This window comes from Emydura macquarii, unplaced genomic scaffold (genome assembly GCF_026122565.2).
Source record: "Emydura macquarii macquarii isolate MOO-44397 ecotype Brisbane River unplaced genomic scaffold, CSIRO-AGI_Emac_v2 contig_691, whole genome shotgun sequence".
In the NCBI taxonomy this organism is placed as follows: Eukaryota; Metazoa; Chordata; order Testudines; family Chelidae; genus Emydura; species Emydura macquarii.
The window spans coordinates 10,975,215-10,996,312 of record NW_027130828.1 but is presented as its reverse complement, the minus strand read 5'-3'; the positions used below and the strand labels follow the sequence as shown (position 1 = coordinate 10,996,312).

At 47.6% G+C, this 21,098-nt stretch overlaps 1 protein-coding gene and 1 long non-coding RNA gene across 3 annotated transcripts in view; one reads left to right on the top strand and one right to left on the bottom strand.

Moving 5' to 3' along the window:
* Window positions 1-21,098, top strand: part of PRRX2 (paired related homeobox 2) — a 60,303-nt gene that overhangs the window by 24,071 nt on the left and 15,134 nt on the right. The gene's annotated exons all lie outside the window — the stretch shown is intronic.
* LOC137148701 (uncharacterized) lies at window positions 3,818-7,196 on the bottom strand. Of its 2 annotated transcripts, none has more exons than XR_010918556.1 (3): window positions 7,135-7,196; window positions 4,678-4,815; window positions 3,818-3,966 (listed from the first exon to the last, which is right to left on the bottom strand). It is a non-coding gene; the product is annotated as an uncharacterized lncRNA (long non-coding RNA). The 2 variants fall into 2 exon arrangements; XR_010918557.1 differs by lacking the exon at window positions 7,135-7,196 and adding an exon at window positions 5,570-5,666.

Here is a 21,098-nt window from a genome sequence, read left to right as displayed (position 1 = left end):
ATTTTAACTGGACATTTCTGGGGGGGACTGATTTCTGTCTCCTGTCCGCCCCTCCCCTCCCCACTCTTCCTGAAGACAAATTCATTCTTGCTGCAGCAAAAAAAAAAGAAACAAGTTCTCTTAGTAAAGATCTGGCTCTGTCACCAGGTTATGTCTTGGAGTGACACCTTTCAGGCCAGCGATTACATCACTCCTGCTCTGACAGACCTCAGTGAGTTCAGACTTGTCCATTGACTGGCCGCTGTGGTGGCGTTTGTCACTGGAGAGAAAATGAGTTTTCCTCTTTCAACATCATCGTCACCCTAAGTTCCCGTCTGTGTCGCACCCTCCTGCCCTGCAGAACCCGGGACTGAGCCGCCCTCCACTGACTTGTTTTGCAAAGCACCCAGCTGCGAGCGGGGAACAGGTGGCCGGGGAAGGTCCGCCCGCCCCGATCCGGAAGGGCTGCACGTCTATCGCCGGGAGGAGCAGAGGGCCCTGGGGGAGGGAAGTCCCCGGCCCGTCTCATCCGCTAACGCTGCAGCGAGGCAAGGCCAAGGCGCCGTCTCTCGGCGTGCGGAGGGGCGGCAGTGCAGGCACAGGGCACCGTCCCCGGCCCTCTCCCGCTGCTCCCTCGCCCTGCAGGGCCCGGGCTCGGTCCCTCCCCCGGGACTAGCTTCGTGTGGAGTGGAGCGACGCTAAATCTCAGCCGCCGCCCGCACGTGGGATGGGCTAGAAACATTCCCCGGCTGCGGCTCGGAGCCGGGCTCTCGGGGTCCCCCTGCGCGCGATGCGCCCACCCGGCCCGGCTCCCCCCGGCCTTGCGAGGGGCAGCCCCCGCCGCCGCCGCCCTAGCCAGAGCCGTCTCCTAGCCAGCCCCTCCTTACAGCCAGGCGGACGGCAGCCCGCCCTCATTAGCAGCACGTTTCCAAGGGCCGCACGGATGAGTTCTCTCCCCCCCCATGAGTAGAACCGGTGAGACTTGAGGAAAGGACGGACAGACAGACCGACCGATCCACCCAGGCGGATGTGATTTCTACATCCCGATTCCCAACTTAAATTTTATTTTTAAATCACGGGGGAGGAGGGAAGGGTTGGATTAGGCACCCCTCCGAAAAGGGACCCACCAGGACATGCAAACAGCTCGGTGGAGGATCATGTCGCTTTTTCCTTGCGCTGTTAGTGTGCAGAGCGGGTCTGGTTCACAGGAAAAAACATCCCAGTGAAGCTATAGGCATCCAAGACAGGCGAATTGCAACTAATCAGCATTTTAAGGGAGAGGGGCCTGGGCTGTAGGCCATTAGTTGTTGAAATGATTTAATATTTTCATGTCTGCCCAGTGCAAAATCTTCCCTGCCCGGCCAGATATTGACATGAATTGTGTTATTTCATAAACTCCAAGAGGGCTGGAGCGTGAAGGGGACTGTGTGTAAGGGACAGGTCTTCGAGCCCTCCTTTAGTTTAGTAAAGAAATTCCCTAAAAATAGGGTCCAATGGATTTCACCGCCTAATCCTAGCTAGAAACTTCAGAAGGAAAGTTTGGCCCATGTAAAAATTGTATTCAATACCTTTGCCTTTTCACAACGTGCTTATTAGAAAGACTCCTTTATAGCTTCTGTACTGGGGTATCACAGACCTACATGTGTCGATTTGGCATGAGGCCTATTCACACACATTTCTGTGTAGACCATATACATATAATTTGATTTTGGGGAGTGTCACACACCTGCATGTATCTATTGAGGAGTGTGCATATTCCATATGTGTACATAAATATACACACAAATATGACTTGTACATCCTATATTAATTGCGATTATACACTAGGTATATTGATTCTGTTTTTATTTATTTTGTAATCCTTTAATCTGTATTTCTTTTTGTCAAGTACTTAGAAGACTTTGATAGATAAGCACTCCATAAATAATTATGGTTCTATATAAACAAGCTTTACTCAATGGCTTTACATAACTTGCTATTCGCTATGAAGATCTGGCTTTGCCTGCTAAGACTAACGTCTGACAAACAAAACTGAAGCCAGGTCCTCCAAAGTTTTAACAACGAATATTAGAGGATTTAAGTGGGACAGAGGATTAAATCCTACTGTCATTTAACTGCTGGAGACTGACTTGACTTGACTTGGAGTTGAGGTCACACGTGAATGGAATCTGATGATCTGAATCTAGTACTCACTGGCTAGGATTTGACATCCCCAGATCAGCCCCCTAATTTTACATGGTCGACAATCTCTAAAGAATAGAATAGCTGGGTGTCAGGACTGAGATACATTAGCAGAGCAAGGGCAGCTTACAGAAGGCCTGGTTACACCAGTGCAAATCCGAAGTAACACCACCAACTTCAGTGGCTTTATTCCTGGGCCACAATCAGAATCTGCCCCATGTGTTGAAGTATGAAATACTGGTGCCCACTGCATTGACATAATGATTTCCTAGGGGCAGCGATTAAAATCCTCCCTAGGCAATGTTTTCCCATTATAGTTCTGAACTCCAGCCAATATTTTATGCCTTTATGCCATCTACACACTACACTGCATCCTTAAACTTAGTGTACTGTAGTAGCCCTTCACCAGCCTTGAAAGCTGTAAATAATTGAGTTGAAAGGGCTGGGTTTGAAGTGGAACTGGGTTTAGTTAACTTCCTGTGGTTAAGCCCCCAGACTGGTTTACACAGGCAATGTTTGGACTTACAAGGGCCGGCACTCCCCTCCCCTGTGGAGTTTAACAGCCTGCAGCATAAACTCCAATAATGCAACCGACAGATGGAACAAGTTAATCATGAAGGAGAAAGAAGGCATGGGACTACATCAGTTAGTGCAAGACAGAAATGGAGGCTAAAGGCATCCCAAACACAAAGCTTGTGGTGGAAGAGGAGCAAATGGTCTGTCTTTGGGATGGGCAATATGATAAGCCATGCATTCTACAAAGAAGTGACCAGTTCTGTTGATGCAGGGGGAGAAAATGCACTTTCTTCTCTGCCCCCATATATAGAGATCTTAGCCCTGAACATCAATGAACTAATGTTTGCTTCCTTTCAGGTTTCCCTCCTACTAAACCTGGGCCATTCTGCAACCTAGAGATTGTGGCTTTGCTGTTCTTTAGGCCCAAGTTTCTGTTTTGGAGATGGATACTGTTCCTGGCTGCAACATGGAAAGGAGGTGTGGGGGGAATGGAGATAAATTATTCCCTCGATTTAGCTTTGTAATTTATCACTAGCCTTTGTTATAACTACTAGAGTTTGGGGTTTTTTTTTTTTAAAATACAAAGTACAATGGAAGAGACTCCGAAAAAAATTGACAGGAAGATGTTTATACAAGAGACTTACTTTGTATGAAAATCAGTTGGTCTAAGTAGGACAATTTATAGCATTATTAGGAGAAGAAATCAAAAGCTTTGGCTTAGAAGTGTAGGCCTAGATTTCGAAAACTGACTAGTGAATTTGGGGGCCCAAATTGGGTCCAGATCACCAAAAAGTGCTGAGCACCCATTCTTTAAAATGGCCATGTGAAGGTATCTTAAATTGGGCTCCCAAAAATCACTAGTCACTTCTGAAAATCTTGGTCTGAAACTTTTGAAGAACCAGATTAGTAACAGAATCCTTAGGTCAGTGCATCTGATGTTGTCTGGCAGGGGACTTGTGGTGCTTGACTGTAATTTATCATTTCAGATAAGACCTTCCTAGACAGAAAGTCAGATTATACAGTGGCTTTTCATGTTCTCCTACCACAGTACATTTTCATATTAAAACTTCAGTTCTTTGACTCCATAAAGGAGGTAAAAGATTGTCTTTTCAAACTTTACACAGTATAATCATCTAACCCTCCATCATACAAAGAGCAACAATTACAGGGCAGACATCAGAAAGGAGGAGCAATGAGATGTCCAATTCCTTTGTTTTTCATCCCTCTTCTCCTCTCATGGGTGTCATGACTAGTATTTTGCAGGTTTTCTCCAGCAGCAATGCTAAACCACTAGAAGAAGTGTAAAGTCACTTAGCTCATAAGAACTTGCATGGGTACCATCTTAAGTAGAGATCTGGGTTTATATCCAGCCTTCACACCCAGATAGTGGAGTTTTAAATCCTTGCCTACAAGGGGAGTGTGTTGTAACTTTGATGAGCTGCAAGCTTGATTTCTTTGTTTAGAGGAAAAAGCTAGGGTGAAAAAAATATTCCTAGAGCAGTGGAAGATACTCAGATATAAGAAAAGGAGGCAATAAACAGAAATAAGTTCTGTGGAGCTTTGTGATGGTGTACGTCTAATTGTTTATATAATCCGAGGTACACTACACACTTGCTTTGGTGCAGCAAAGTGATAACTGGTATCTTTCAGGGGCACTCAAACAGCTTCAGCAGCTCTTTGGATTTTATGTTAGTCTTGTAAGTGAACAACTAGGGGAAATGTCCTTTCCCAAAAGCCCCTTCTTCCTTACTTATTACAAGTATAAGACAGCTGGCATGTCCCTTTCTTCATCTCTAGTCTTTGTAGCAGTGGACTCTAAAATCCACTACGTCTTTTCCATCCCTAACTATTAGTACCCTAGATATAATGTTCATGATGTTGTTATTGGTACTCCCTCTCCCTACACATTGCCTTCACAAAAAAATACATTTGTAGACTTGAAAATAAATGTGCTTTAAGACTTTGGAGGAGGGGAAAAAAATCAGTTCTGCTTCCACTTACTTGCTAAGATATTAACTCCGGATTTCTTGTTTCCCTTGTAGTAGCAGAGGCAGTCATGTGAAACACTCCCTGATACATCCCTGATATATCATATAGGTAGCATCAAAAACCAAATGTTGAACTCCGTACTGGGCAATTCTGCAAAGAAAATGAACAGATTTTCAAATATACTGCTCTTTTACAAGCATACTTGCCCCTCTGAAGCCTGACTTTATGTTTATATTATTGTTAATAGTCTGAGACTTCAAATTCATTTAAAGAACAGGTTTGCAGATTTCAATCTTCAAATTTTAGTAAATTACTACAGGTAGAGAGTGATCAGACTCCCGTGCTCCTAAAGAAGCTGGGACACTGGGCCTTGGGGTCACCTGGTGGCTGAACTTTATATACATTAAAGAAGCACCCAAACCAAAGCCCTGGATTCAGCTCTCCCAGACTCTTTTCTCCAAACTTTTTTGGAGTTCAAATCTAGATTTTGCAGCTGGCCCTTTTAGCTTTGCAATAAGCGGAGCCCAAACCACAGGCTCCCAAACTTTAAGCTAGCTGAAGTTCACAGGTTATCATGCCCAATCCTAACAGAAGGGCCTGGGCAAGAAAGACCTCTTTTCACATCCTGAATCTAGAGGCTCACTCCAGAGGAGAAAGAGTTGCAAATTCAGGTTCTGAACTGTTTTTTCCAAGAACTATCCTGTTTCTGGGAAGCTTAAAGTGAGAGACCTCGTGAGATACAAGTGACCATCCACAAACATAAAAACCAGACTTTGGAATAACCCAGTTATTAAATGGGGAAACCAGCAGCTGCAGTAAAGGCAGGAGATGGGCCAGCCACAAATCACTTTACCTAGGTATTTATACTGGGCGTATCACTCTGTAGGGCCTTATGCCCCCGTACCTGAGTGCCTGGCCGGCGTTGAAAACAGAAGTAACCAAGCAGAGACTGTGACAGTTTGCCATGAGATAGGCTGAGTTGTGCGAGCACTGTGCTGCAGAGAGGGGGTTTCAGACCAGAGCTGAATGTGGGGCCGTGATTCCTGGAGGAGTCGGTGTGCGCGAGCAAAAAGCAGCTCGCTCGCTGGCTCTCAGCAGCGCCTGGGGTTCAGGTGTTAATTCAGCAGGAAATTAATTAATTCTTGGCGGCGCCCCGCTCCGGGGAAGTGTCCCGTGTGCGCAGGCGTGTCTGCACCGCCCTGTAGCCAAAACCAGGCTGCCAAGGCCTTCGTGTTGTGGAGGCTTTTGGAGCCCGGGACCCTGGAGATTGGTCCTCCCTCCTCGCGCGGGGTGGGTGGCTCGGATTTCCCTGGAGCCGGCGGGCGGGCCCGGGGGGATAACGCGGCCTGCCAGCGCCGGGGAGCAGCGTGTCGGCCCTGCAGCAATGCCGGCCCTCCTCCTCCTCCTCCTCCCGCCGGCGTGCAGCGCATAAAAGCCGCTTTTCAGCTGCGGCTGGAGTGACAGCTCAGGAAGAATTGTAGGGGTCTATTAAAGCCTGTGTGTCTCCGAGTGAAGTCTGTGGCTAAGCCAGGCGCCAGGCTCGCACATTGAACCAGATGTGGAGAGGCGCCATCTCTCCCCGCCACTGAATCCGAGAGGCTGCGGCCGCCCTCGCGCTCACACGCAAAGGAAACTGGCGCGCACATGGCCCGGGCAGCTCCGGCGCGCACGTGGCGCGGGGCTGCAGCGAGAGGGCGCCCGGCCCCGGCTCCTGGCAAACCGGCTGCCGGGGGCCCTGGGCAGGCGCGCGCCAGGCATTGCCCCAGCGGGCCGGCTGCGGTCCCCGGCTGCACCGAGCCTGCCTGACTATAGGGGCTCTCAGAGCACTCCACGGGGCCCCCTGTCCTGCCTGCCGCGCCGTGCACACGGCATTGCTCTAGGGGTCCCGATGCTGCAGGCAGGGCCTGCGCCGGCTCCCCTGAGCGAAGCCTCCCCAGGCATTGGCTCCGCTGGTTGCTGCCCTCAGCAGTTCTCCACTGCTTCGGTCCAGCCTGGGGCACGACTCTGCCCGGCTGGTTTCTTGGAGCGCTGCGGGCACCCCCTTGTCATCCCCGCCGCCTTTAGCCCCCGCCGCGAACGTGACCCGTGGAGAGCCGGCCGGAAGGTGCTGCTCTGCTCTGCTCAGCTCAGCGGGCGCCTCAGTTAGTTGCACTTGGAAGCCGGGACGAGGCGCGCGGCGCAGGCTGCCTGCACAGCCACCGCGTGCACACACAGACCGGCGCGCGCGCGCTCGTTTTCCATTTGCACCCTGCTCCTTCGCCTCCCACCCCCCCCCACCCCGCAAAATAAAGGGGAGACACCCCCTGCTGAGTGGAGACCAACTCCCCTGGTGCGTCACTCAGTTCCCTCGAGGGGAGCAACCAACCTGTCCTCGATGGTGCACTAGAGAAACGGCTCGCTACGAGTAACGCAGAAATAAACCAGTCCAATTTAGTCCCTCACCCCCGGCCTGCCCAAACTCTCACCCACCTTGAGAAGCAGAACCGCCAGGCACCCTCTGTTTTCCTTCCCAGAGATGTAACACCTGGCCCTGGAGACCTGTTATGGAAGAGTCGCTTCCCTACCCCACCCTTTTATTTTTGGTACCTACAGCAGCTGTGATCAGCTAAGCTTGTTTACAGAACTCAGCAGATTACGTTCAATAAACCCTCTGCATGGTTCTCAGTCCCCTTCATACCTTTCCCCCCCCCCCTCCCAAAGAAAGAAAAGTAAAAAAGGGGGGGAAACCCAACCACCAGAGCTTTAGTTGCAAGTGATGACTTGGCTTAACATTTAAGGAAATGCTCCGGAGAGAGAGATTCAGAGGGACTGTTTTAATTACTTGCAATAATAATAATAATAAAAAGACAGAGGAACCAGGAGAGTAAAGATAGATAGTTTATAACACACCTGCAAATAGGCATCACTCTGATCCCTAACTGTTTTATTACTTAGTTCTTTGCACAGTTCTTTTTTTAAAAAAATCTTGGGAAGGGGGTCTTGGAGTGCATGCTTGCCTCTCCATCTAGGTAGAGGAAAGGAACTGCATCAGGTTGCCTTCATTTTGCTTTTATTTTCCTGTTTATTTAGCAACCAGAGTACTCAACAAATCAACTGTAAGCTTTTATGGTGTCTAAAAGCCTTAATTAGTATTAAATCTGCAAAAGCTGGAGGAATGTATCTTAAAATGATCTTTTTATAGTTCCTTCTGTTCAAAAATATACAATACTCTCCAGAAAAGCTCCAAAATACACCTACAGTTCACAATAAAAAAATACACCTATCCTTGGGGTCATAACTGTAAGGTTGTGTATTTATGGCTGGGGTTTTCAAAGAAGTCTAATGGATTTTAGTCCATTAAATGTCAATAATAAACAATTAGGCATCATGTGTTATAAATTCATTTAAAATGACTTGGGTATTGATTTTAAAAAGGCACTTAAGATCATATTAAATACACCAACTTTCCTTACAACCCTTATTAACAACACCTCAGATTATTAAAAATACAGGAATTACATAATATATTTTCTCTCTCAGATCTTGGGAACAACACAGCTAACAATATATTTGTTGTCATTTATGTTCTTTGTTTGCATTTCTTGCACTTCCTTCACAGTCACTTTCACACTGGTTTTTAGTTATTTCATTTCTGGTTCTTTATGGATTAGCTCATGTCGAAATTTTGGGATTGTAAACACTGCAGGGAAATTTTTAAATTAAAAAATAACTGTTTCCATTTAAATTAAAAGACACAACCATTTATATGAGTTTTTGGGGGCTTATAAAATTTAAAACAAATGTTGAAAGTAAACTACTGGACAATGTCCTTTTAATGAACCAAGTAACCAATGAAGTTTGTTTAAATGTGGTCCATTTAGCGAACATTTTGTTGACAAGCTTTTTGCAATTGTAATTTCTTTTTTAAAAAAAGCAGCTCATTTACAGATCTGGGGCCTACTCCTACAAATCCTTACTCACACAAGTAGCCCTGATAAAAACAAATAATCCAGTTCAAGTCAACAAGGCTTCTCCAGACTCAGGCCCATAATCCTGTGTTATACAAGTTTACGATGTTACAACCCGGGGGGGGGGGGGCCAATTCTGTACAATGCTGAAGCACGTCCTGCAAGACGCAGATGGGCACCTATCTGCATCTTTAGGCTCCTAAATACCTTTGAAAATCTGGCCCCAAGAGCCCTCTGCTCCTGTAAACTTCAGTAAGTGTTGAGAGTGCTCAGCACCTCACAGGATCAAGCTCTCTGCTAGCAGCCACAGTGTGTGGGCTGCAAAATGTGCTCATGCCAATTGCAGCATCAGCGCAGGGAGGAGATGGCAAGGGAGGGAACACAAATGTAACTACAGTTATCTGCCACAGTTACCAAAGCTAGCCTAGGGAATCAAAAACAGGTTGTTGATTAAATTCAACCCTCATTAAACAACTTGTCCCAAGGGTGAAAAATGTTTTTAAAATGTTTTGCCTATTTTAGGTAAGGTCCAATTCCCATCCTCCAACCCCTTTCCTGTGGGGCTACATGCAAAGAGCTTTGGCTCCCTCCCAGTTGCACTCTGACAGTCTGAATGGACACGAACGAAAATTGATACTTCGATAAATGTTTTCATATGGGGCACATCAGAGGAAGCGGGTCACCTTGTGTTTACTTTCTCAGTGGTTTTTCTCTTGCAACATTTGGTACTTTGGCCTCCTACATTTTTCCTTGGAGGGGAAAAAGAAAAAGAGAAATTGCAACAATTATCCCAGTTTGATATTAAAAAGCCCTGTTCCATTTGTGTAGGATATATACACTGATATGGAATACTGTCTGCACGTTCTCCCTGCATGGCTTTTTCTTGGGAACCAGGGGTTTCTGTTATAGCCAGGTGTACATAAAGAAGAAATGTTTCTGGTAAGCATGTATGGCAAAAAAGCTCTTTATTTTAATTCACAAAATATATGTTTAACACTGATTCTGGGAATGAAACATCCAAGGCTTTGGCGCCTGGGTAGTACAGTGGGAGAGAGAATTAGCACATGCCTTAATGCCTTTCACTCTGGAGAGCCAGCTTCAAAGGTGAACTAGGGTCACCCAAACACAAATAAAATATAGTTGGGAGTCTCTGGTGGAAGTTGAGGCTCATCTGCACACATGGCAGTCACCCAGCCCAAGCAGAGCAGAAGGTGCTGCAGGTAGAAAAGTAGTGAATAATGAGATGAGGTGGCTGAATGGCGTTGGCCTGATAATCCAGTGTGCTCAAGACATCTGGCTTTGAATCCCACCTTTTGTTGAATCTGGTGCTCAGATGAGATGATCTAATGGTCCCTTCTGGCCTTAAAAAATCTGTGAAGTCAAGGTGAATCGGCACAGCTGGGAGGAGGAGTGGGTCTGGAATAGCAGAGGATGTTCAGGTCAGGTTTGAGGGGCTTTGATAGAGGTGTGCATAATGGAAATTTGCCTACACTGCGCTTGTGGCTTTAACCAGCATTCCCAGCCCTTCTCTTTCATGGAGAACCAGATTTGCTCTCTCTTGTCTGGGGGAATCACAAGTGAATCCTAAATATCTCGGCAAGGAGTGGACAGGCCATAACTAAGCACAGACACCAGACAGCACCCTCTGGCAGCCACGTGGGCATTACAGTCACTCCTCTTAGGAGTCCCAGGAACGTTGGCTGGAACAGCTGAAGCCTTGGAGTGAAAGGGATTCTCATGGTGTACAGCCCCCCCAGGCGGAGCACTAAAGCCGTCCTTCGATCATAGGGATCAGACACAAGAGATGGTTCAATCCCTTCCTGCTGTTCTCACAGGTCATTCTTTCTTTGTCTCACCTTCCCACAGGTAAAGCAGGGGCCGTGTGAGGCTAATGTGTATGCTCTGAATTTAGACAGGGAGAGCCATCTGACAAGCGGCACATTCGCTCTTGTCCCCGCCGCCGCCACCAGCAGCTGGTGTCCATCCCTGACTTTGCCCCATGGCTGTGTCTCCGCTGGCACTTTCTGGGAAATCTCTCACCACTGTGCTGGCACCAGTGCAGTTGATGTAGATCAGCCATTCTCACCAGCACATCAGCCTGAGGGAGCGGCCTATGGTTGCAGAGGGCGGCCGTGTCAATTCCTGGCTCCCAGTCCTCTGCTCAGACCTCTAGGCAACACCTCTGCTGGTGGATTCTCCATCATGGGCAATTTTTAAATGAAGATGGGATGTTTTTTCTAAAAGAACTGCTCTAGTTCAAACAGGACTTATTTTGGGGAAGTCCTATGGACTGACTGCATTTTTCAGGAGGTCAGACTAGAATGATCACAGGGGTCCCATCTGGCTTGAGAATCTATTAATCCAGTCTCTCTACATCATGGATTTACAAATATCTGGGAGAAATTCTGGTCCTATTGAAGTTACCAGCAAAACTCCCATTGACTTTAATAGGGTCAGGATTTCCCCTCTGTGTTGAGGGGGCATGTGGCTTCAGGGGAAACAGAGATATAAACCCCAATGAACTCCTGCAGTTTAGGGTTGGTCTGAAAAATAATATGGTGAATGTTTCCTTTCTCCGCCCCTGTTGATATAATCTGATGCTTTCTCAGTTTGCAGCAAGCAACTGTGGGCTGGATGTCTGCTTTCCAACCACCTGCCCATTAAAGCTTTGTTTTCCCCTGTAACCACTATCTTCCTTTTGTGGATTCCTTATCGTAAGCTAAACAAGGCTTTGGTTTAACCTAGAAACAGTTAACGGGGCTGGTTTTTGAAGAGATACGAGCCACTTATTAAAATGAATGTTTTACAATAAATTTGGCAAGAGCCCACCGACCTCAGATTAAAACCAGATTGAAGGACAGCAACTCTGTGCACAGAGCTAGGGTTTCCAGAATGTGAGTTTGCACACGCACCCAGCTCATAGACTGTGCGGGCAGGACGACTCTCATGCATGGCAATACGCTGGGCCTTCCCCTGTGATCTTCTCTAAGTCATGGGCCAAGATTTTCAAAAGCAATTTCAGCTGCCTCCATTTCGGGATGCTTGAGTTGAGACACCAGGAAGGGGCCTGGATTGTGGAAGGTGGGCGCTCAGAACTTTCTGAAAATCAGGGGCCTTTAAAGCATCTCAGGATGAATGCCAAAAAAATTCCTGAAAATCTTGGCCCTCCCCTGGAAAAGCACAGTCACGGCACCATGTACACAGCCTGCAGTGGCTGTAAGGTTGTGGGGAACTACCCTAAAAGAGGGGTATGTGCGTTAGTGCCCGGATAGCAGTTTGTATAGCTACCCAGAGTTCAGCGTCTCCTGCTACTTCAGTCTTGGCAGTCTCCCTAATGCAATTAGGTCTCTGCTTTCACCTGGAGGGACAGTGTTAGATTTCAGTGCCAGATGCCATTCTGGACTGGTTTGCTGTGGGCTTCTCCCTATAATGTCTATTAAATTTCAAGAGACCACATTTTTTGGGGGGGAGCGCTGTGCCAGGGGCCCCTGGATGGAAGCCAAGGAGCACAGAGGTCTTACTATGCGATGCACACGGGGTTTATTTTTAGCATGAAAAATCTCAGCCAACTATTGACACCCTAATGGGGAGAGGGACCCACCGATCTCAATACCATGTTCTGGGGCATTTAACTTTACTGCTTGTCTATTCAAATCTGAAAGAAGAAGAAATTATATACAAAAAGTGAGAGTCCCGTGGCACCTTAAAGACTAACAAATTTATTTGGGCATAAGCTTTTGTGGGCAGAAAGTCACTTTGTTGCTGCATCTGATGAAGTGGGTGTCTGCCCACGAAAGCTTATGCCCAAATAAATTTGTTAGTCTTTAAGGTGCCACAGAACTCCCGCTGTTTTGCTAAAAACAGATTAACACGGCTACCCCTCTGGAACTATACAAAAAGCGACATTAAAAAATACTTTAGCTGATGGCTACCACAATGTTGCCTAGTGGATAGAGCAGTGGATTGGGACTCAGGAAAGCTGGGTTCTATTCCCAGCTCTGCCACTGAATTATGGATCTTCACTTCCCTGTACCTCAGTTTTCCACACCTGCAGAATGGCCACAAGGATGCTTACCTCCTTTGTAAAGTGCTTTGAGATCTACAGATGAAAAGCACTATGTAAGCAGTAGGTATGACAAGTGCCACGGCCCCGTTGGGCCTGGCAGGAGGGACAGTCATGGGAACAGAGGACTGGGAGTCAGGGAAAATGGGTTCTACCCCCACTGCTCTCACTGACGCACCTGTAAAGTGGGGACAGCACCACCCACCTCGCGGAGGTGTGGAGCTAATACAATACAGAGGTTATGAGGTCGAACTGTAAAGTGTCTTAAGATCCTTGAACAGTAGCTGCAGAATGTGCCATGATTATGGGCACGCAGGCACAGGGCGGCAGTGAATAGTGTAGGCTGTGAGATAGAGCTGCAACCCCGTCTCCTTATTAAGAGTCCGAATCGATCATACTTACCCACAGCAGAAGCCTTTTGCACATCTGTTAACTATCACTGGAGTTGTCATCCTCTCTCTCAGCTATTTTTTCCCCTTACTAATTTTAAAACGTAAGAAGCAAGACATAACGCACTGCATAAAAAGTGTTAGCAAGACAAGGCGACTAAATCAGTCCCAGGTGGACCAATGTGGGCCTATTTCCAGAGACCCCGTTGTAGCTGCAAGGCATCCCCGTAAGTAACGAGCGGAGCTGGCAGGGTGCAGGAGAGACCCAGAGTCAGTTCCCCTCCATCATGAGATTGTCTCCTGGCCTGGAGACTAAGGGGAAACCCATCAGCAAGTCATTCTTCACCCTGTGAGGGTTCAGTTTAGAAGGGGTGTGTGAATGCCCTTTGCTTGGTCCAGCATGCTTCGTGGCAGGGGCTCGCAATTACTCTGGACGACTAAATTGAAGTTCCTGACCACATCCACCTACCTTTGTGTACTTGGGCTGATTCATCCTGTCACGCTGTCCCTCAATGCCTTTGTCAGCCAGCACAGCCCTACAGAAACGGATGCTCTTTTGGGAGGACTTGTTCCAGTTTGGTCAGCAACAGGCAGTAACCGGGTTTTTTTAATTCATCTTCATCTCCAGCAAAAAGAACTAAAAGGGGCACAAAGGGAGCACAGGCAGGGTCAGGAGAGCTGGATTCTCTTTCAAGCTCTACCACTGACTTCTTCTGTGCCTTGGGCAAGTCACTTACCTTCCCCGTGCCTCCCTTTCCCCGTCTGTAAAATGGGGATTATACCTACCGTTGTGAGATCCCCCAGCTGAAAGGCAGTGTGTAAGTGCAGCAAATATTAAAGTGCTTAAATTCCATAGCTGCAGCACAAATGCCGATCACAGGAACACCTTCAAATGCCTTCCCCATCTTCCATAGACAAGTCAGTTTTTTTGATTGATTGCCTAGACCAGTGGTTTTCAACCTGTGGTCTGTGGACCCATGAGGGTCTACAGACTATGTCTACAATTTCCAAAGGGGTCTGCACCTTCATTCAGCATTTTTTAGGGGTCTGCAAATGAAAAAAAGGCTGAAAACCCCTGGCCTATGCAATAGACATATACAATAAATATGGGAATGGAGCATGACAATCACTTCTGAAAGAGCTCTTCTCAGTTACTGCCCAAAGAAAATAGCTCATTGATTTACAGGATACACAACTTCTGCTGTACTACCCAGAGTATGCAAGGATATAACACGTTCCTCTGTCACGTTATAAGCACCGCTCTTTTTTTTTTTAATATGGCCTAAGTTTTGCCAGAGAAAGGACTTCAGGGCTGGCTCCATTGAAAAGAAGGGAAAAGGCAGGAGCAGCAATAAGAATAACGATACACAGATGGTTACATAAACTAGACGGCCCTTGGCTAGGCAGTCCACGTGTGGGTCAGACCTTCACCAGAGGTGAGGGTTGGAGGTGGACTTTTGGGTCAAGCCCATCTCCACCTAGAACCTTTTGCCCTGCTCTGGGTTAGACTCTGCTCTAGCGCAAGCTGGCTTGTCCCTCCTGGGCCTCAGCGCAGCAACGTCTCTTGAACAGGTTCACACGTAGCTACACCAGTTGATCTTTTCAAAGCCTTTGCAGGGATTCCCTCATTAGGTTTAAAGGGCACTGCATGGCTCAGTCGGCCAGGTGGCTTGGGAAATCTCACCCACTGCTTTCTGTTAAAGTGACTTTTGAGCTGGTGAAGTTGGCCCTACTATCTGAATGCTGGGCAGGATGGGCATGAGCTCACTAGAAGGAAAGGCCCAGCTGCCTCCCTCCAATGAGGGAGGGGCCTCAGGACCAGGAATGAACTAAAAACGGAGGACAACACATGAAAATACAAGGCCAGGCGCGAAGGGCATAGATTCAAAATGAAGGTCTCTGAAGTGACCACAGAGCAGAGAACCCCAGACAAAGCCTGCTGCTCTGCAAAGGAGTCTCTGGGGGAATTAGCCAGCCGTCTGATGCCCTCTGTTTATTCAGACCAAATAGCAGCAGGGCATGGCTTGCTCACACCAGTCTGCCGCAGCACTGGCCTGGAGGGATTCCCTCTTCGTGTCGGAGGCATTTGACCAGATAGCAAGTGTGAACAATCGGGACTGGGTGGGGATAATAGGCACCTATGTAAGAAAAAGCCCCAAATATCCGGCCTGTCCCTATAAAATCGGGACATCTGGTCACCCTATTTGATCTCCATGGCCCATTCAGCCCTTGGCTTCTCTCTTGAGGCTGCCAACAAGGGGGCCAATAAATGCTCCCTGCAGTCGGGAGTGAGCGAGGTCCTAGACTGAGATCCCCAGGCCATTCATGGCTGAGCTACAGATTGCTCCCAGCCTGCACCAGATTTGAACGGGCGCCCTAGAGTGGAAAAGTCCTGTCGCACATTTACCTCTGTAAGCCTCACTGGTTTCCCCTTTGTAAAGTGGGGCGACACTATTAGTTCAGCACTTCAAGTGCTGCTGGCATAATGCCCTGGTATAAATAATTATTTATTATCTATTTCTACTACCGGAGTGTCTAGAGCACCACCCCACCTTGTGTTCCTGCCTTGAGGAGCGTGTAGTCTAAACAAACGAGCATTCCTCCCCCCCACACACACTTGCACTCACACTCCTATTTTACAGATGTGGAGTTGAGGCACAGCAAGCTTAAGTGACTTGCCAAAGGCACACACACAGTGCATAGCAAAGCCAAGATTTGAAGGCAGATCTCCCACATCCTAGGCCATTGCCTGATCTGCAAGACCATCACTCCTCCCCTACGAAGAGCATCATGAAAGCACACAAATAACTACCCAGCATTACAGTGATATTAAGCACTGAATTAAGCACATTCCAACCAGGAGAGCTAGAATGAAGGTCAGTCACACACACACACACGAATCCTCCTATGTCACTCAATTCATTCCCGAAGTTTTCAAGAAAAAAGAAATTGCCCCCGGGTGAGCTAAGGACAGCTTGAATTTTACCTCTCCCGTCTTGTGTGGGTTAAAGCCAGAGCCTCAGTGCAACTTTACCTTTGTTTCTTTTGTGGTTTAATTTCCGCTGTAGCTCCATCTGTCTTAAACCTGTAGGAGATTCAACACAATAGACCCGAGAGGCTGCCGAGATAGCCATCACAGTCTATTGTGCAAGTGTGTAATTACAGACTTTTAGAGTGCACGTGATTCCCCTGGCAGCTTTTGAAAGCTGTTCTTGCGGGTGTAGTGACCCACATGGTGCATGGAGCTGGCCTCAGGAGGGAGTTTTTAGTTAAAAGATCACTGGCCTAAGAGAGCAGACTTTAACCATGGACAGACCGACAGTCTGAAAGCTAGAAGCCCTTATGAAACAGTCATTGTCACAGCTCACGGCACTAACGAAGGCCTTGTTTACAATGAAGATTTGCTCTAATTCCAGTTAAACTGCTTTAAGCTGCAATTTGCACCAGTAGCATTTACTCCCACTCTGCTGGTACAATCCACAGCTTTGGGCCCACAAGGGATTTGTGCTGGTGTAGCTACACCAGTGTCTTTGGCTGGATGAGGCACGGTCCCAGGTGGACAAGGTCTAAGTCTTTCCCAAAGGTCTTTCCAGTTAACTAGTTAACATCACGGTCACTTCACATTTAATGTTTCGTTTAGGAAAAAGAACAGGTTGGTTGCAGGGCACTGAATTTAACAACTGATTGAACCAATCGTTAAATCAATGTGAGGATCCCAGCTACAGAGGTAAAAATGCTGTTGCTTTCCCACTTTGGTCTGCTAGAGCTGTCTAGCGCAGACTTCTCTGCGGCCAGGATTCACAGGATGGTGGCATGAATCACAAGACATATGGTCCTTCCCTTCCGGAGTCGTTCTGGCCCCTGGCACCTGTATGGACATCTGAGATGCCCTGCCAGAGGTGGCCCTGAACCAGACCCCTCAATGGGAATATTTTACACACGCAACATGGGCAATTGGGCACCATGTGCAAACATAGGGACCTGCATGTGCACGTTTGGGGGTCACAATTGTGGGGGTTCTTTGAAGCCCATTGATTTGCAGAGTGGTTACACATAACATCCAAATAGCTGCCTAGGGTTATGGGCATCCCCACTGGAGTAGCAGCTCTGGGTAGAGACCCTGGCTCCAAAATGGGGTGCTTGGAAATTTCCCAAACCCCACAGCAAGGTCTGTGGCAGTGAAGGTCTGAGCTGGGTGGTTTCTGACTGGTGCAGACTGCAGCTCCATAACCAGAAACTACTTTGCTGATGCCTGTCAGTGACTAGAAGGGAAAGACCCTCCAGGGATAGCTTTGGCCTCCTTTTTGGTCCAGGTTTTTGCTGCTCTTTTTAAACAGACACTTTCCCCCAGCAAAACTGGCAGCCTGGAAAAACGTGTCAGCGTTTCAGTTTTTTCACAATTAATGAGGTGAAACATCCTTGGAAATATTCGGCTGTAACGTTGCTACAGTAGCCGAGACCTGTCCCCCTCTTAAATTTTTCATGTACTGCATGTGCACCGGAGAAGTTTCCATAGGATTCAGCAATTCTTCAGACTCTCCCACTTCCACACGCACTTGGTTCCAACCTGAGCCTGGTTCCTTCCACAATGAGCTTGTGCATTGCTCTTTGTTCGAAACCTCACCACAGAGTGGAAAAAGGCCTAGCGGCAAGTGGGCTGGTTATTGATATGGGAGCCAAGTCTCAGGGCTTCGTGCATATTTCCTCCTGTCGGGTGAATTTGCTCCATGTCTGACAGCATCACATGCCTTCAACTGGATGCCACAGTTGATGGCCAAAGCGTCTCCCTACTAGGTGTTGACTGTCAGTGCCAAGTGTACCCCGTATTGGAATGATCACTTCCCCCCCATCCCATGTGATAGCAAGGGCAAGTGACCCATTGCATCCAGGCACGGAGCTCCAGAGCCGGTATTTGTGGCTTGGCAATGCTGAGGAGCACTGTGCACACTTGATCCTTGCAGGATGCAATCAGCCAAAGTATTCCACGTATGATTTATGCAAACAGCCCAGTAATCACTGCTACGAAAGCTCTTCTCTTAATCCTCCAATGCATTTCTGAAGACAAAGGAGCCCATGAGGGACCGGGCTGATTGGGGATTTGGCAGGCAGGGTGGAGAAGCAGCAAGGATAAGCATTCATGCGATAGCTCAACTTTTTTTTCCCCCTGCCCTCCGCCTCGGGCGAGGTCTAAAGCCAAGTCTCTGCAGCAGAAAGGTGGAGGGTGCAATTCCTGCGCTTGCATGACGACACCATCGGCTGAGGGTTTAGTTTTCTCGCTGCTTCTTCTACATGCACAGAAGAGAACTTCCTACATAGGGTAGGTCTATGCTGGAGCTGGAGTTGTGATTCCCGGCTCAGGTAGACCTACCTGGGCCAGCTGCAGTCAAGCTGGTGTAGCCACAGCTGCATGGGCAGTGGGACGGGCTAGCTGCCCCAAGTACAATCCCATCTGAAAACCGAGGAACGTACTGGGGCAGTGAGCTTACGTTCCCACCCATGCAGCTGTGGCTACATTGCTATTTTTAGCGCATTAGCTCAATCGAAGCTAGCAAGGGTATGTCTGCCCAAGCTGCAAATCACACCTCCAGCTCCAGCATATTTTCCGTGTGATCTGATACATAGAAGCAGAGAACATCCTTCCAGCGGCAGATGGTTCCTGGGGAACGTGGAGCATTTCATTCACTTCATTAAAACAGGGTTCGTTGTAATAGGCGTGGGAGAGCCACATCTTACTTCATAAATGTCCCCAGGAGCGTAATTGTTAGAGGCAGCGTCAGTGGGTCGCCTATAAAACTCCACCTGCACCCCTGGCACAGTCACAAAAGCGAACCTTGCCCTACTGATGCAGGCCAAATGGGTGCCCGCTTCCAGGCACGGCCCAAGGGGTCGGCATCGCCCTACAAAGTCCTACACTGGACCTGGCTACATTAAAGGTGGCTCTCTCCATTGTGACAGCTGAGTTGCTCCTGTTGGTAGTCTTTAGTTTGGAGCCTTAACGAGGACTCAAGACAGTGGCAGTGGGGGGGAAGAGGGGGTTCTTGCTTTCGTGGATGGCCCACCGCTCCCTTCTTTCTCAGCCACCAGAGCTTTTGGCTCATTGCCCAAGGGGTCCAGATTGAATCATGCCCTTCCTTCTCTGGGAGGGTAGAGGCTTACCTGGAGGAGGTTAGTATTGCTGAGGAAATGCCCTATAATTTATTAAATAAGTGTCTATCCATCTTTGGAGTTGCCAGTTATGGGCGCAACCCTGCAGCACTGACGTTAATAGGAGCTTTGCAATGGTGCCAGCGAGCCCAAGATCAAGCCCTAGTTGCCCAGGGCAGCTTGCTTGGGCAAAATGCAAGCTCCGTAATGCACCTGCTCCAGTCCTGACCCACAACCGTTGCAGTCAGTGGAATGACTCCCATCCACTTGAGTGGGCTTTGGATCAAGCTCTGTTCCCTTGTTTGAAAACTTGGTGCATAACCTTTCACCAGTATAATACAGTGCAGTGTGTCCTAAAACCCAGCAGACCTCAGTGAACATTGCTGGGGTCAGTTCATGTCACGCTGAGAAAGCTCCTTCAATTCCGGGATCGCAACGTTCCTTAAAACCCCACGCCAAAACAAAAAGTGGCAGCTGGTTTCCATAGAAAAGGTAATTTTATTCTTTCACTTAGGGGAGGTAGCGTGACCTAGTGGCTAACGCACTGGTCTGGGACCCAGCAGATGTGTGTTCTATTCCCAGCCCTGCCACTGACCAGCTGTGTGATGTTGAGCATACCTATCTGTCTTGTAAGGACTGTTGCTCACTATGCCTACGTACAGTGCCTGGCACAACGGGGCCCTGATCTCAGTTAAAACATCTCACTCACTGGGCCTGCTTCTGTTCCCACTGAAGTCACCGACACTATTGTCTTTGACCTGCATGGAACAGGTTTGGACCTCATCCTGCAAGGTGGTCAGTGACATCAGTGAGAGTGGCGAGTGCACAGAAAGCACTCAGCACCTTCCAGGATCAGACCCGGTGTCAGTAAAGTGATGCATCTTAATTGCTTCCCACCCATCACCAAACCTTTCTGTGGCAGACAGTTGCGCAGTCCCAGGCTTGCTGAGCATAAAGTGGGGGGGAAAAAAGCCCACGCTGCACCCAGGACAGATATTTCTTCAATTGTATTTTTTAGTCTATAAGATGGAAAGCAGGTCCCCAAACAAATAGTTATACAACTGCAGCCAGCTTTCCAAACTAGCAGACAGTTCAAAGCACAGACGCCGGCATATTCCACAGACGCTGCGTTCGGGTGTCAGCCTGCATATACTTTTGTAATCTGTATTTGTATTGTGTAACGCAGGCCAAATTCAATAAAAGGAATAATTGAAAACAACACTGCAGGAGCAAGCAAACACTTTCAAAAGTCAGGGCTCCTAATTACCTCTCAAGCATAACAGCCTTTATGACATAATTTTTAGAGATTAAATATTTATTGTAGACTATTTGACTCCTACCATTTCTATAACTGTCAAATGGGAAATTCAATGCAGTCTGTGGTTAGGCCAGAGAATAGAGCATCAGGATGCCTAGATCCTATTCCCATATGACTCATGATGTGACCTTCACCAAATCTCTCTCTGCCTCAATTTCCCCCCCATCTTTAGGACCCAAATCAAGAAAGCACATGAGTTAAGTCCATCCCTATTTAAGAGAGCACCATAGAATGTGTTTAATTTTAAGAATAGCAAGTTTAAAGCTAATCAAGTGCTTAAGTGCTGTCCTGATTAGGAATACTTTCCTGAACCAGAATCTAAAGTGGGAAAGATAATATTTAGAAAAATTAGGGTTGCCTAGTGGTTAGAGCAGGTGACTAACAGTCAGAACTCTAGATTCTGTTCCCAGCTGATTTGAAATATGGCTTGCAGTAAATCACCTTACCTCTCTGTGCTCAGATCCCTCATTTGCCTCCTTCCTGGGGAGGAATTATGATGAATTAATATGTGTAAAGTGCTTTGAGTTCCTCAGATGAAAGGTGCTGGCAAATAAGCAAATTATTATTGTTCA